Here is a 16,237-nt window from a genome sequence, read left to right on the forward strand (position 1 = left end):
TGGTTGAATGCTTATGACTTACTGAGTTATAAACTCACTCGGTGTTTTCTTGTCACCCTTTTAGGTCTCTTGGACTCGTATTGTTTGCGTGCTCGGAACCGTCATTGAAGTCATCACACCGGCTGGAAATCTTTTGGTATTGTCTTCGTAGTTGAACTAGGAGAACATTTGGCATGTATAGGCTATTATGTTTTGTTGAATTATGGGTTGTAAACTTTAAGCCATGTGAAAATGGCCTATGTGGTCGTTGAGTGGGATGCTAGAACCTATTGCCACGAGTCTTAGAAACTTTAATTTTGATAAGGTGGCCATAATTTGTGTCATGTATGATGGATGATTAGTAAGGTCAAGGAAAGATTCATGAAATTGGCATAGTCTACTGCAGTAACTGTTGCGGACAGCAGCAGTGATATGAGATTGAAAAATCACTAAAAATAGTAGAAGTAGAATTAAATAGTGAATAAATTATTAAATTAAACCTTGATGAATCTATTTTCATATGGACGAAACGAAATGACCATATGAGCAGTATACTGAGAGATATTAAAGTTCTCGTGAGACAGGGCCAGAACGGTTTCTGGATCCCCTGTCTCGACTTTGAAAATTTACTATAAATTATCCAGAAAGAATTAGAAGTCATTCCTTATATGTGCAGATTCCATTTTGAGTCTAGTTTCATTAGAAACAAACTTCACCAGTATTAAAGCCCTGTACAGAGAGATATTCAAGTTGTAATGCGCGAAGGTCAGTGTAGTCGACCCCTGTAACATGGGTGACTTTAACTAATAAACTGTACCAATTGGCCAGACCAAAAATTCTAGAAATAAATCCATGGATGGATATATGAGTATAGTTTCAGGGAAAATTTACAGAATTGGTTTTCGAGTTCTGGAACTCGAGATATGATTTTTAAGGTAACAGTGATGCAGTTAGCTAGCCTGCCTGAAACAAAAATTTCATAATTTCCAAGAGGGAAATAAGGGAAGTAAGCCCGGTAACACCTCGTGGTCGAATCCGGTGACGGTCACGGGTTTGGGGTGTTACATTTAATTGGTATCAGAGCTATGGTTTAGTCGGTTCTAGGACTACCATAGCGCGTGTGAGTCTAGCTATACATGCCAAATTGTTAGTGCTTAATAATGTGATGACTTCTGACGGTTGAAATTTTTGTTTTGATTAGCAATGGAACCCGGGGTAGAGAGACCCTTGGCGGATGACGTTGAAAGTGTAGCGGCTGCTCCCGCGCAAGGGACACCGCCCGTTGAGCCTCAGTCATCCGCGAATAATCAAAATGAAGGGGCGAAACAAGCCTTCTTCACCATGATGAATGAGTGGGTCGCGCAATATGCCCGAACCAATCCGGCTGTCCAACCATTCCCGAATTTAAATACTCCACCCCAAGAGCCGCAATGCCTCCGATTCATCGATCCTGTGAGGCTGAGTAAACCACCGTGGACTTGATTAGGAAGCGTGGGGCCGAGGAGTTCAAGGCCATAGTTCTTGATGATGCCGAAAAGGCCGAAGTTCGCTCGATAACACCATTAGAGTGTTAGATGAACTGTCATGCACACCGATGAATGTCTTAAGTGTGCTATATCCTTGTTGCGAGACTCACTTACTATTGGTGGAGGACTTTAATTTCCATAGTCCCAAATGAACGAGTTACTTGGGATTTCTTTCAATCCAATTTCAAAGAAATACATTAGTCAACGGTTCATCGATCGAAGCGTAAGGAATTCTTGGAACTCAAGCAAGGCCGGATGATCAGATCTCGAATCTGAACATGAGTTCGTAAGACTTAGTCGGTATGCTCGGAGTGTGTGGCTGATGAGGTTGCGATGTGCAAAAGATTTGAAGAAGGATTGAATGAAGAGTTAAAGTTACTAGTGGGAATTTTGGAGATAAAGGAGTTCGTGACACTAGTCGAACGAGCACGCAAGGCGGAAGAACTTGGGAAGGAGAAGAAAAGGCTAAATTTGAAGCAAGAGATTACCATAAAAGATGTACGAGTAAAGCTCGTTCTCTACTGTAAAGAGGTTCAGGAGGACACCAAGAAGTCGAGGACGATGCGGAATTTCCATTAGAGCCCGACCATTGACGGACTCCCGAGCTACTTGTAGCTAGTGTGGGCAAAAATCGTCAAGAGAGACCTGAATGCCCCCAATGTGGAAGACGACACCTAGGTGAATGTTGGGGTAAGTCATTAATAGGGCTGTTATGGATGCGGTTTGAAGGACCACTTCATTAGAGATTGCACGAGCTAGATGAGAGGAATAAGACGCAAGGTGCAAGACCTAGTGGAACGACGGTGGAGGTAGGCCCCGAGAATCTCTGGAGGTAGGGGTGGTAATCGAGAGGAGCCTCTAATACGGCTGTCCGATCCGAGACCCGTGCTCTGCTAGAGCATATGCCATCCGCGCACGAGAGGAGGCATCCTCCCCGACGTTATCACCGGTACTTTTACTCTCTTTGATACTAGTGTGATTGCATTGATTGACCCCGCTCTACTCACTCATATGTATGTGAAACCTTAGCATCCAAAGAAGACTCTACCGTTGAGTCTCTCGAGTTCGTAATTCGAGTGTCAAACCCTTTGGGTCAATACGTGCTCGTTGATAAAGTGTGCAAGAGATGCCCCTAATAATTCGAGAATCTCGTTTTCCTACCGATCCGATGCTTCTACCATTTAATGAATTCGATGTTATTCTTGGTATGGATTGGTGACCGTACATGATGCAATGGTGGATCGCAAAAGGAAAACCATTGATTTGAGGAGTGCAAATAATGAGGTAGTCCGAGTCGAGTCTCATCGATTTAAAAGGAGCGCCAACGATAATATCTTCTATGACCGCCGGAGGTATGTGAAAAGGGTGTGAAACATACCTTGCGTATGTGTTTGAAAGTAAAGAGACGGAAAGGAAACTCGAATCGGTACCAGTGGTTTGTGAGTATTCGGATGTTTTTCCGAGGAGTTACCGGATTGCCACCGGTTCGAGAAGTGGAATTCGCATCGGTTGTACCGGGTACTACGCCGATTTCAATAGCCCGTATCGTATGGCATTAACGGAATTAAAGGAATTGAAGGTTCAATTGCAAGATTTGACGGATAGAGGTTTCGCTCGACCGAGTTTTTCTCCATGGGCGCACTTTGTATTGTTTGTGAAAAGAAGGATGGAACCATGAGGTTGTTCATCGACTATCGTCAACTCAATAAAGTGACGATAAAGAATAAATATCCATTGCCACGAATTGACGATTTGTTTGATCAATTAAAGGGAGCCTCGGTGTTTTCAAAGATAGATTTGAGGTCGGGTACTATCGGTTGAGGGTCCGAGAATCGGACATACCCAAAACCGCTTTTAGAACGAGGTACGGTCACTACGAATTCTTGGTGATGCCGTTTGGGCTTACTAATGCCCTATGGTATTTATGGATTTAATGAATAGAATTTTCAGGCCATACTTGGATCGGTTCGTAGTTGTATTTATCGATGACATTTTGGTCTATTCGAGAGATGAAACCGAACATGCTGAGCACCTGAGGCTAATGTTGCAAATTTTACGACATAAGCAGTTATACGTAAAGTTCAGTAAATGTGAATTTTGGTTGAAAGAGGTTAGCTTTTTGGGGCACGTGGTGTACGATCGGTGTCGTGGTGGACCCGAACAAAATTTCGCCACGATCGATTGGAAACCTCCAAGGAATGTTACCGAGGTTAGGAGCTTTTGGGGCTTGCGGATACTATCGACGATTTGTGAAAGGTTTTTCGATGATAGTTGCAATCGATGACAAAACTACTTCAAAAGATGTTAAGTTCGAGTGGTCGGAACTATTTGTCAAGAAAGTTTCGATCGACTAAAAACCTGTTTAACCGAGGCCCCGTACTAGTACAACCGAGTCCCGCAAAGAGTTTGTCATATCTGATGGACGCATCCTTGCTTGGGTTAGGTTGTGTGTTGATGCAAGAAGGTCGAGTTGTGGCTTACGCGTCGAGAAAACTAAAGCCGCATGAGAGAAACTATCCGACCCATGACCTTGAACTAGCAACCATAGTGTTCGCCTTGAAGATATGGCGGCATTACTTGTTTGGAGAAAGGTGTCACATTTATTCGGACCACAAGAGTCTAAAATATTTGATGACTCGGAGAGATTTAAACTGCGACAAAGACGTTGGCTTGAGTTGTTGAAAGACTATGAACTCATCATTGATTATCACCCGGAAAGGCCAACGTGGTGGCCGATGCTTTAAGTCGCAAGGCACTGCTTGCTTTGAGAGCGATGGATGCTCATCTATCCGTTTCACCCGATCAAGTGCTAGTAGTCGAATTAGAGACCAAACCGATGGTCAATCCGAACGGATAATTCAAATACTCGAGGATATGTTGAGATGTTGCATCCTTGAGTTTAGTGGTTCATGGGAGCAGTAATTACCTTTGATTGAATTCACTTACAACAATAGTTTTCAATCAAGTATTAAGATGGCGCCTCACGAGGCTTTATACGGTCGTAAATGCCGTACCTATTATTCGGACTAAACTTAGTGAAAGTAAAGTCTTGGGTTGATTTGATTAAGGATGCCGAGCGAAAGTTCGAGTAATTCGTGAAGGTTTGAAAGTCGCCGGATCGCCAAAAGTCGTATGCGGATTTGAAAAGAAAAGACATGGAATATCGGGTTGGAGACAAGGTATTTCTCAAAGTCTCACCCGGAAGAAGGTGCTTAGATTTGGCCGTAAGGGCAAATTGAGTCCGAGATTCATCGGTCCGTATGAAGTATCTCGAACGAGTTGGGCGAGAGCGCATCGATTAATTTTACCCCGAGCTCGAAAAGATTTACAACGTTTTCCATGTCTCGATGCTTGACGATATAGATCCGACCGTCAGACGTAATCACTCCATCCGAGATTGAGATTCACCTAATTTGAGTTATGAAGAAGAGCCGGTTAGCATTCGATGCGTGAAGTAAAAGAGTTGCGAAATAAGAAAATCCCATTAGTGAAGGTGGTGTGGCATAAACACGAATTGAAGAAGCCACTTGGGAACCCGAGAACTCTATGAAAGAGCGATACCCAAACCTATTTACGGTAGGATTTTCGGGACGAAAATTTCTTAAGTGGGGAGAGTTGTGACATCCCTAAAGTGACCCTAGTCGGAAAGCGGTTTCGGGACCGCTAAACCGAATCACTAAATCATTTGAGTATGATAGTTCTTGTCTAAATATGTGAAAATGCATGTGTGAATTTTAATTCTTTGATTTAGTTAATTTGAATGTGAATTGAAAGAAAAGGGACTCATGTGAAAGGATTCAATTATATGTGGCTAATTTTAAGAGGTTAATAAAGGAATGAAGTAAAATAAATGGAGTTGCATGTCAAATAATCCATTTGACAAGGATAGTGGCCGACCATGACAAAATTATGGGCAAGGAAACATGTTTCCAACATGTTATGTTAGTGGGGTATGTAGAAAACAATAGAATAAAAGCTAGTAATAAAGAAAGGGAAAAAAGGAAAATGATGATAGCAAAAAAAGTGTGTGGATGCCTCCCCCATTTGCCGTGAAGTGAACAAAGAAAAGAAAAAAAAAGTGTTCATCTTTGAACATGCTTGGCGAATCGAAGAAGAAAGCAAGAGAAGGTTTGGTCACCCTTGAGCTTGAATTAAGGTAAGTGAGTTCATGTTAGTTCTTGAAAGGTTAGCATACTTTAAGCTAGCTACTAAAATTTCCTACTTAGCCATGTCAAAATCTTGGTTGTGTGGTAATATTGGGTAATCGGCCATGGAAGAAATTGAGGAAAAGGATTGTTGTCTTTGTGTTGTAATGAGTATTTGTGGATGGGTGAAGTTTGAGTTAGTTAAGTGTTCATGTAGATGGTTTGGGTGATAGGAAAAAATCGGCTTGTGTGTGTATGGATAGTTGCCGAATGTGTGTATAGTCAAAGAAGAAATCCTTAAAGTGTCTAGTTAATTGATGTTAGGTAAATGGTGTGTGTAAATTATTTAAAATAAAATAATTGTATGAGTATTAAGGATGGTACATGAATTCGGCCTTAGAAGAAATTTTAGTATAATATGCTTGGATGTTAATAGGTTATTGCTTTAATGACCGGGTGTGTCAAGGGATAATGCATGGACTAATTGATTAATATGTGTTAAGGGAAGGTGAATAAATGTCTATTTGATAAGCTATATATATATTCGCTATGAAGGCTGAAGGTTAAGTCATAGAGATTTTGGTGATATTCATATTCGGTCATAAGGGTTATATGTGTAACTTGGCTATGTGGGTTACGAGTTAAGGTAAATTGCTTATTTGATATGGGTATTCGGCCATAAGCTAGCATGATGGGACTTTAATAAGATAAATTTGTTTGAATTAGCCCAAGAGCTTAGAGGATCGAAGTTGGACAAGGGGAAAGAAAAAGTAATTGAATAGCCGTTGAAGACATTCGACAACATCCGAGGTAAGTCATTAAGCATATATTTGGTATTGATTTAAATGATCATAATATATATGCAATTGTGTTTAATGAATTGATGTGTAAATGGAAATGTATGTGTATGGAATGATGCCATCGTTGAATGTATAAAGGTGGTAAATTGCATAAAGTATTGGTCTCGGCACTAAGTGTGCGGGTATAAATGGACACGGTGACAAGATTGGCACTAAGTGTGCGGGTATAAATGGACACGGTGACAAGATTGGCACTACGTGTGCGGGTTTAAAATTGTACAGCACTAAGTGTGCGAATTTGATTATATAGCACTATGTGTGCGAGCTGATTTTATAGCACTAAGTGTGCGGATTCACTATATGCTCTTGCATTACAATTGGCACCGAGTGTGCGACATTATCGAGTTAATCCGGACAGCGGATCGGGTAAGTACCTTGAGCTCATGACGAATAGGCAATATGTTCATGCTCGGGGTTGAGCTTGGTAAGCTTTAAATCTATGTGATGATTGCAATTGTGTGATTGTGGTGAAAATGAGTTAGTGTGTGAAAATGCCTCAAATATCTTATCGTGTAGAATATGAAATGTGGATGTATGACTTGGTATGAGATTGAACCGAAAGGTCCGAGGAATTATGGTATAGTTTCAGTATGGATGAGTACCTAGCCTCGTTTATTGTTTCATGTTGTGATAACTTTATTAATGGATGGTGGTTGAATGCTTATGACTTCTGAGTTATAAACTCACTCGGTGTTTTCTTGTCACCCTTTTAGGTCTCTTGGACTCATATTGTTTGCGTGCTCGGAACCGTCATTGAAGTCATCACACCGGCTGGAAATCTTTTGGTATTGTCTTCGTAGTTGAACTAGGAGAACATTTGGCATGTATAGGCTATTATGTTTTGTTGAATTATGGGTTGTAAACTTTAAGCCATGTGAAAATGGCCTATGTGGTCGTTGAGTGGGATGCTAGAACCTATAGCCACGAGTCTTAGAAACTTTAATTTTGATAAGGTGGCCATAATTTGTGTCATGTATGATGGATGATTAGTAAGGTCAAGGAAAGATTCATGAAATTGGCATAGTCATCTGCGAATGGCTATGCGGACAGCAGAAGTGATATGAGATTGAAAAATCACTAAAAATAGTAGAAGTAGAATTAAATAGTGAATAAATTATGAAATTAAACCTTGATGAATCTATTTTCATATGGACGAAACGACCATATGAGCGATATCTTGAGAGATATTAAAGTTCTCGTGAGACAGGGCAGAACGGTTTCGGATCCCTGTCTCGACTTTTAAAATTTACTATAAATTATCTAGAAAGAATTAGAAGTCATTCCTTATATATGCAGATCCCATTTTGAGTCTAGTTTCATTAGAAACAAACGTCACCAGTATTAAAGCCCTGCAGAGAGATATTCAAGTTGTAACGCGAAGGTCAGTGTAGTCGACCCCTGTAACATGGGTGACTTTAACTAATAAACTGTACCAATTGGCCCGACCAAAAATTCTAGAAATAAATCCATGGATGGATATATGAGTATAGTTTCAGGGAAAATTTACGAATTGGTTTTCGAGTTCTGGAACTTGAGATATGATTTTAAGGTAACAAATGATGCAGTTAGCTAGCCCGCTGAAACAAAATTTCATAATTTCCAAGAGGGAAATAAGGGAAGTAAGCCCGGTAACACCTCGTGATCGAATCCGGTGACGGTCACGGGTTTGGGGTGTTACATCAACCGTGTGAGGGACATGGTCTGGAGACACGGGAGTGTGGCTTGGCCGTGTGGTTTGATGTACATGCTGACATCATAAACAGAGAGTTACACGGTTTGAGGACACAAGCGTGCCAAAGGCACACAGGTGTGTCCCTATTTCCACACAGGCGTGTGACCCTGTTTCATGGGAAAATTTCCTAAGTTTACTGAAAATTTTCAAAGTTCTCAGTTTAGTCTCGAATCAATTCCGATGAATCTTTTAGGCTTCGTAGACCCAAATAAGGAATGGCATGCATGTGTTTGAAAGGTTTTGAATTAAAAGAGATTTTATGGCCCAATTTTTGCATGAATGTGTATGTTTAAGTCTGGTAATGTCATGTTCCGGTATCGGACATGGGTAAGGGGTGTTATATTTAGTGGTATCAGAGCCAGGTTTAGTCGGTTCTCGGACTAACCTAGCACGTGTAAGAGTTTAGCTATACATGCCACAAGTTTGTGATAGTGTGATTTCTCTTGGTGTGAATGAGAACTATCTTGTGTGGGCAAGGTACTCTTGAACTGAGCTACACTCGATCACATAGATAATGATGCTAAAGTATTCAATAAAGTGCAGTTATGAAGAGTTGAAACTTGGAAAGGTACAAACAAGAATTCGTGAAACGTATATGTACATATTTGTGATATGAGAACATGAAATAGAATGTGTGCATGGTATAATGAACTTATCTATGATTGATTGATAATCCCATGGTGTACATGCTTGATTTGTTCAAGTGAATACATATGTTTAGATAACTTACTAAAAATACAGGTAGAAAGAATGTTCATGTATACTTACTTGAACGAATATGGTTGGCAAAATCACATAGTTTGAGTATAAGTGTTAAATTGCTTGGATTAATTTACATGTTTGTAATGATATGCATACGATGATGTACGAAATGAAAGTATAGATTGGAATATACTTATCCATGTTTGTTGGCTCTCGTATGATGTTATGTGCATGATTGGTTTGATTAAATGAAAGGGATAAGTAAAGTTACTCAAAATTCATAGAGTGCATGCATGAGTATACTTGTTTAAATGAGATAACTGGAAAGTTGGCGTAAAACGAATATGAATTTCGATTTGTCTGAAATGAATGATATGATTTTGATGATGTTGCTATGATGATGAAAGTTGTGTTACATGTGTATGTATATGAGAGTCGAGTCAGAGGCCCTACGACCTCACCCCCTTACCAGAGTGATGTATTATAATGGAATTTCACAAGAATTGCGCTGAATAAATTCACAAGTATGAAACCAAAGAGTTCAGTGGAGAAATATCTATAAACACGATTAAAGATTGAGAATGAGTTGATAAGTAAGCCAGAGCTAGAAAAGTATTAGGTTGACATAAAGATTATGTGAATTATGCACTGTCACAATTAGAGAAGAAATGTACTTTGGTAAATCGAATTACTCAGGTACGAGGTTGAGAAAGTGCAATAATATGAGATTTGTGATGACAGAAATAGTTAGAGGAATAATATTTGAAACGTGAAATGTCTGAGTATGGAAATCGTAGTGAGTAGATGATGACTATCTCTCTTGATATATTTTAAGAGATGAAGTATTACAGTGGCTATCTATCTTCTGATAAAATTCTTGTTATATGAGAATGTTATATGATCTTAATGTCAGACGAAGACATTGTTGGTCTGACTAGTTTATAATCTGCTTTGCTCTACCTCTCTCTGTTATTCTGTTATATACAGTCTGATGGGAACTTATGAGAAAATGCACATGATGCTATGATTCTGTTTCTCTAAATTATCGTATTTGATTCCAGTGGCATTAAATGATACTTTCTTCTAGACTTTTTCCCTCTGGGGAATTATGAAGTCTTTCATATTATCTTAAGATGTTGTTTTTGTGACAGCCCAAAATTGACCCTAGTCGGAATGTGGTTTCGGTACCACAAAACCGAGGCATAAAAATAATTTAAAATTTATTTTGATGCCTATAATATGTGTGTGCTCATGTGTGAATTTTGAATTCTTTGATTTAGTTAATTTGATTGTGAATTGAAAGAAAAAGGACTCATGTGAAAGGATTTAAAAATATGTAACTAATTTCAAGAGGTTAATAAAGGAATGAAGCAAAATAAATGGAGTTGCATGTCAAATACTCCATTTATTTTGAATGAGTGGCCGCCATGTCTAGATTATGGGCAAGGGACATGTTTCCAACATGTTTAGTTAGTGCATTATGTAGAAAGAATTAAGAAATGAAAAAAATGAGCATGGATGCCCCCATGGTGCCGTAGCTAGAGAGAAATAAAGAAAAAAGTTGTCATTCATCCTTTCTTTGAGCAAAGACTAAGAAAGAAAAAACAAAAAATTGTTCATCTTTTCCCTCCTTCCTTTGGCTGAAATTCCTAAGAGGAAGAAGAGATTTTTGCTTCATTTTCTTTGTTTAGAAGAGATCTAGAAGGAGATTTGGCTAAACTTGCATCAAGATTAAGGTATGTATGAGGTTGTGTCATGAGATTCATGCTTGTTTTGGTTGCTAACTTGATGTGCATGTTAGCCATGGTTCAAATCCTTGTTATGCCATGAAAAATGGTATTTGGCCAAGGTTGATATTGTGTTAAAGCCATTGCATGCTAAATGTGAAGCTTGCTAATGATGCATGCAATGATGGATTGACTACTCTTGAAATTTCTTTGTAGCAATCTTGAGTAAGACATTGAGTTCTTTGTTTAACCATGACCAAAGTTCAATGGGGTATGATTGTGATGTATTCGCCATGATGCATTCATGAGCATGATTTATGCTTGTTACTTGATTGGTAAAATTTGTGTTTTAGAGGGTTATGAACACCTTGAGATTCGCCATGCACCTATATGTGTATATATGTTTGCACATGATATTTTGATTATGAAGAAAGTGATAAATATGTTTGTTTAAAGAAGAAATTTGTTGAAGAATGTTGTGAAATTTGCATGTACATTCGCCTAGTACATGTATAGTGTGAAAAGCCTTGAAATTATTTTTGATTTTGTGTATTTATGACCATGTGTAATCGGCCACATGAGTAATTTGAGCACTTGATGTTATGTTAAAATTCTTGAGCTTAAATATATGGATGTATGTATATGTGGCCATATAATGGCGTTTTGGTTCAAAGGTTGAATGATAAATTATAATAAGGTGAGATGATATGAGATGCGAATGTGATTTACTAGTAAACATTATTGATAGAAATATTGAATACTTCTACTTGTATTCATTAAGCTCAAGAGCAAAAGGAGCTAAATCCGATAAAGGGAAGGAAAAAGTAGTCGAATAGCCATCGAATCGTTCGACAACATCCAAGGTATGTTTTGAGTATCGAAACTTAGATTTTGATTCGATTGAATGAAGTAATAAGCAATCGAAATTGTGCCCTTGTATATGGCCATTGAGCTGAAATGATATTTTGATTAAGTAAAATGTGCATAAAAGTTTGTTATGAAATTGAAACAAAGATGTGAATGAATGTGCGATTGTGATATCGGGCTAAGCCCAAGGCAATTGTGCAAGTTATGATATCGGCTAAGCTCAAGGAAATTGTTCGAGTTGTGATATCCGGTTAAGTCCCGAAGGCGTTTAAAGGGTTACCATAACCGGGCTATGTCCCGAAGGTGTTTTGAACGAGTAGCTATATCCGGATAAACTCAAGGTATGTGATTTGAAATTTATAAGCTGCTGGAAAATTTTCAGTTAATGCACTTGTGAAATTCCCAACAACAAGGTATGTTTTGTGTGCTTTGCACACTATGAGTAAGTGCATATGAATATTCGCTCTAATGATAAATGAGCTATCGGCATTAAGTAGGCCGTTATTTGTGTATGAATATAAGAGTTGGGATTGTGAAGTAAGCATGTCTTTGAGAAATTGTGCATATGAATTATTGTTTAGCTACTTGAATGCTATGCTTTGGTTGTGTGTATATTATGGCTCGAAACTTACTAAGCATAAATTGCTTACTCCGTTTCTTTGTTTCTTTGCTTATAGATTTTGCTCGTTAGCGATCGGATTCGGGATCATAGAAGTTGAAGTCAACCACACTATCAAAGCCCTTTTTGGTACTCCTTTAGTTGAGTTCGGATATGGCATGTATAGGACTACCCTCGGTTATTTTTAAGTACTTGTGATGTATATGTGTACGGCTATGCGAAAATGGTTCGTAATAGTGGAGTATGGAATTAGACCATTTGTGGTTTGTAATTATATATGGTTTCATGATGTGATTATGGATTGGAATGGGAGTGTTGGTCACATGATCAGCCATTGGAATGGCTAAACATGATCATATGCGGACCCATGTATGGCAAGACCATAGTTGGCCCATGGAGACTACAAATTAGGTAAAGCTTACCTTAAAAACAGATGCTGCCAGCTGCAGTGACGTGGATGGGGAAAATCACCAAAATTTTTAGGAATAGTGCTAAATAGTGAATAAATTATGTGATCGAACCTTGACGAGTCTATTTTCATATGAAAGTAACAAAACAATCATATGATCAGTATACCGAGAGATATTAAAGTTCTCGTGAGACAGGGCCAGAACGGTTTCTGGGTCCCCTATTGCGACTTTAAAAATTAACTATAAATTATCCAGAAGGAATTATGAGTCATACCTTATATGTGAAGATTCCATTTTGAGTCTAGTTTCATTAGAAACAAACAGCACCAGTATTAAAGCCCTGTACAGAGAGATATTCAAGTTGTAACGCGTGAAGGTCAGAGAAGTCAATCCCTGTAACATGGGTGACTTTAACTAATAAACTGTACCAATTGGCCCGACCAAAAATTCTAGAAATAAATCCATGGATGGATATATGAGTCTAAATTCAGGGAAAATTTACGGAATCAGTTTCCGAGTTGTGAAACTTGAGATATGCTTTTTAAGGCGACAGCGATGCAGTTTTCCAGCTTGCCTGGGAATGTCAAATTGGTCGGTGCCATAAGTGGTTTTGGCTTGTTAACCCCTCGTGTCCGACACCGGCAACGGTCTCGGGTTCGGGGTGTTACAATTTTATTGGTATCAGAGCCACTGTTTAGTCGATTCTAGGACTACCGTGATATGTTTGGGGTCTAGCTATACATGCCATATAGTGATAAATTGATAGTGTGGTGATTTCTGACAATCTGAATTTGTGTTTGTTTATAGCAATGGATCCCGATCCCAACCGAGCAATAGCTGATGATGTGGAGAGTGTGGCGCCTGCTCCCGCGCAAGGGACAGCGCCGGCAGACTCTCAACTTATGGCCAGCAATCCGAATAATGAGGCTAGGCAAGCCTTTTATAGCGTGATGAATGATTGGTTCAACCAATACATTCGAACTAACACTACTGTTCCACAACCTCCATTTCCGACTAATGCAACCCCGCACCTACAATACCTCCCAGAATCGACCAAATAAGGTCAAGTAAGCCCCAATCGATGAATTCATAAACATGGGGCCACTGAATTCAAGGCTACGGATAGCGGCGATGCCGAGCAAGCTGAATTTTGGTTGGACAACACTATCCCGGTGCTCGATGAGCTATCTTGTACACCGATGAGTGCTTAAAGTGTACCATCTCCTTGCTACGCGATTCCGCCTACTATTGGTGGAGTACTCGACTTGTGGTGCCTAGGGAGCAAGTGACTTGGGAATTCTTTCAAACCGAGTTCAAAGAAGTATATCATCGAGATTTATGGACCAAAACGGAAGGAATTCCTTGATCTTAAGCAAGGTTCCATGTCGGACACCGACTCACGAACGAAAATTTGTGAGGCTTAGCCAAGACTGCTGCTGAATGCATTTCTTCGAAGTGTGATGTGTAAACGCTCAAGATGGATGAACGATGATATAAGTCTGTATGTTGGCATTTTGGAAATCCGAGAGTTTGTGGCTCTTGTTGAGCGGCGTGCAAAGCCGAGGAGCTCAAGATGGAGAAAAGAAAAGTGAAGTGGGAGCAAGGAGTTTCAGAAGAGGTCTTGGGAAGCCCTTCCCACAGATCATCAAAGAAATTTAGAGATGGCTTAGGCGGTCTAGAGACATTTCGCCTTTTCTAGATGAGACCGCGATCAACCCCCTATGGGCACGCGAGTCACTTGATCGCCGATGTTGGCAATGATCGTCGAGACGAACGGAGTGCCAATATTGTGGCAAGTGGCATTCTAGGAGTTGTAGATTCCGTGACCGCTCTGTTACAAGTGCGGATCATCGATCATTTCATTAAGGATTGCCCGAGTTTATCTGAACAAAACATAAATCAAAGTGGGAACCCGGGTGCTACCACAACTCGAGGTAGGCCACCTAGAAATATGGGCAATGCTAGTGGCGGTCAGAGAGGATCTAGAGATGCTACCATCAGATCCGAGGCTCGTGCTCCTGCTAAGACTTATGCCATACGCGCACGTGAGGATGCTTCCTCGCCAGATGTCATTACCGGTACATTCACTCTTTTCGATACAAATGTGATTGCTATGATTGACCCTGGTTCTACTCATTCTTATATATGTGAAACCTTAGCATCCAGTAAGACTTTGCCTATTGAGTCTCATCGAGTTTGTAATTCGGTGTCAAACCCTTGGGTCATTACGTGCTTGTCAACAAAGTGTGTAAGAAAAGTCCCCTAGTGTTCCGAGGTTCTTGTTTTCCGGCGGACTTGATGCTTTTGCCGTTCGACTAATTCGACGTTATTCTTGGTTTGGATTGGTTAACCATGCACGATGCGGTTGTAAATTGCAAAAGCAAGACTATCGATCTGAGGTGCACGAATAACGAGATAATTCGGGTTGAGTCTACGGACTTAAAGGGGTTGCCAGCTGTAATATCAGCAATATTGGCCCAGAAATATGTAAGAAAAGGGTGCGAAGCATACCTTGCGTATGTGCTCGATGACAAGGAGTCAGAAAAGAAACCCGAATCTGTGCGGTGGTTTGTGAATACCGGATGTTTTCCTCAAGAATTGCGGGTTTACCACTGTTCGGAAATAGAATTTGGCATCGAATTGGTACTGGTACCACTCCAATTTCGATAGCTCCGTATCGTATGGCACCAATGGAATTAAAGGAGTTGAAAGCTCGGTTGCAAGAATTGGTGGATAAAGGTTTTGCTCGCTCGAATTTTTCACCTTGGGTGCACCGGTGTTGTTTGTGAAAAGAAGGATGGAACCATGAGGTCGTAGATCGACTATCGTCGACTTAATAAAGCGACGATAAAGAACAAATATCCGCTATCACAGATCGATGATTTGTTCGATCAACGAAGGAGCCTCGGTGTTTTCGAAAATAGATTTGAGATCGGGCTATTATCAATTACGAATTCGAGATTCGGACGCACCCAAGGCGCCTTGAGCGAGATATGGTCACTACGAGTTCCTAGTGATGCCGTTTGGGCTTACTAATGCCCTCGCGGTATTTACGGATTTAATGAATCGGATCTTCGCACCATATTTGGATCGGTTCGTAGTCGTGTTCATTGATGGCATCTTGGTCTATTCAAGAAATGAGACCGAACATCTTTGAACACCGAGGTTAGTCTGCAAATTTTACGGAATAAGCAATTATATGCTAAGTTCAGCAAGTGTGAGTTCGGTTGAGAGAGGTTAGCTTCTTGGGTCATGTGGTATTCTGATCGGTATTCGAGTCGACCGAATAAAATTTCAGCCATACTTAATTGGAAGCCTCCAGAAATATTACCGAGGTTCGGAGCTTTTGGGGCTTCTTAGGTTATTACCGACGATTTGTAAAGGTTTCTCAACGATAGCCACGCCAATGACGGCTACTCCAAAGGGATGTTAAGTTCGAATGGACGAAAAAATGTCGAAAAGTTTTGATCAATTGAAAACTTATTTGGTGAAGCCCCAATTCTAGTGCAACCGAAACGGGCAAAGAGTTTGTTATTTATAGTGACGCATCCCTACTCGGGTTAGGTTGCGTATTGATGCAAGAAGGTCGAGTTGTGGCCTATGCGTCGAGGCAATTAAAGCCACACGAGAAAAATTATCCCACCCATGATCTCGAATTGGTCGCCATTGT

At 40.0% G+C, this 16,237-nt stretch overlaps 1 long non-coding RNA gene across 1 annotated transcript; it reads left to right on the top strand.

Moving 5' to 3' along the window:
• The first annotated feature begins 6,390 nt into the window (after positions 1-6,390).
• LOC128290469 (uncharacterized) lies at positions 6,391-7,525 on the top strand. The gene is made up of 2 exons (XR_008280330.1): positions 6,391-6,460; positions 7,224-7,525. It is a non-coding gene; the product is annotated as an uncharacterized LOC128290469 (long non-coding RNA).
• The last annotated feature ends 8,712 nt before the right edge of the window (positions 7,526-16,237 follow it).

This window comes from Gossypium arboreum, chromosome 3 (assembly GCF_025698485.1).
Source record: "Gossypium arboreum isolate Shixiya-1 chromosome 3, ASM2569848v2, whole genome shotgun sequence".
Taxonomy (NCBI): domain Eukaryota; kingdom Viridiplantae; phylum Streptophyta; class Magnoliopsida; order Malvales; family Malvaceae; genus Gossypium; species Gossypium arboreum.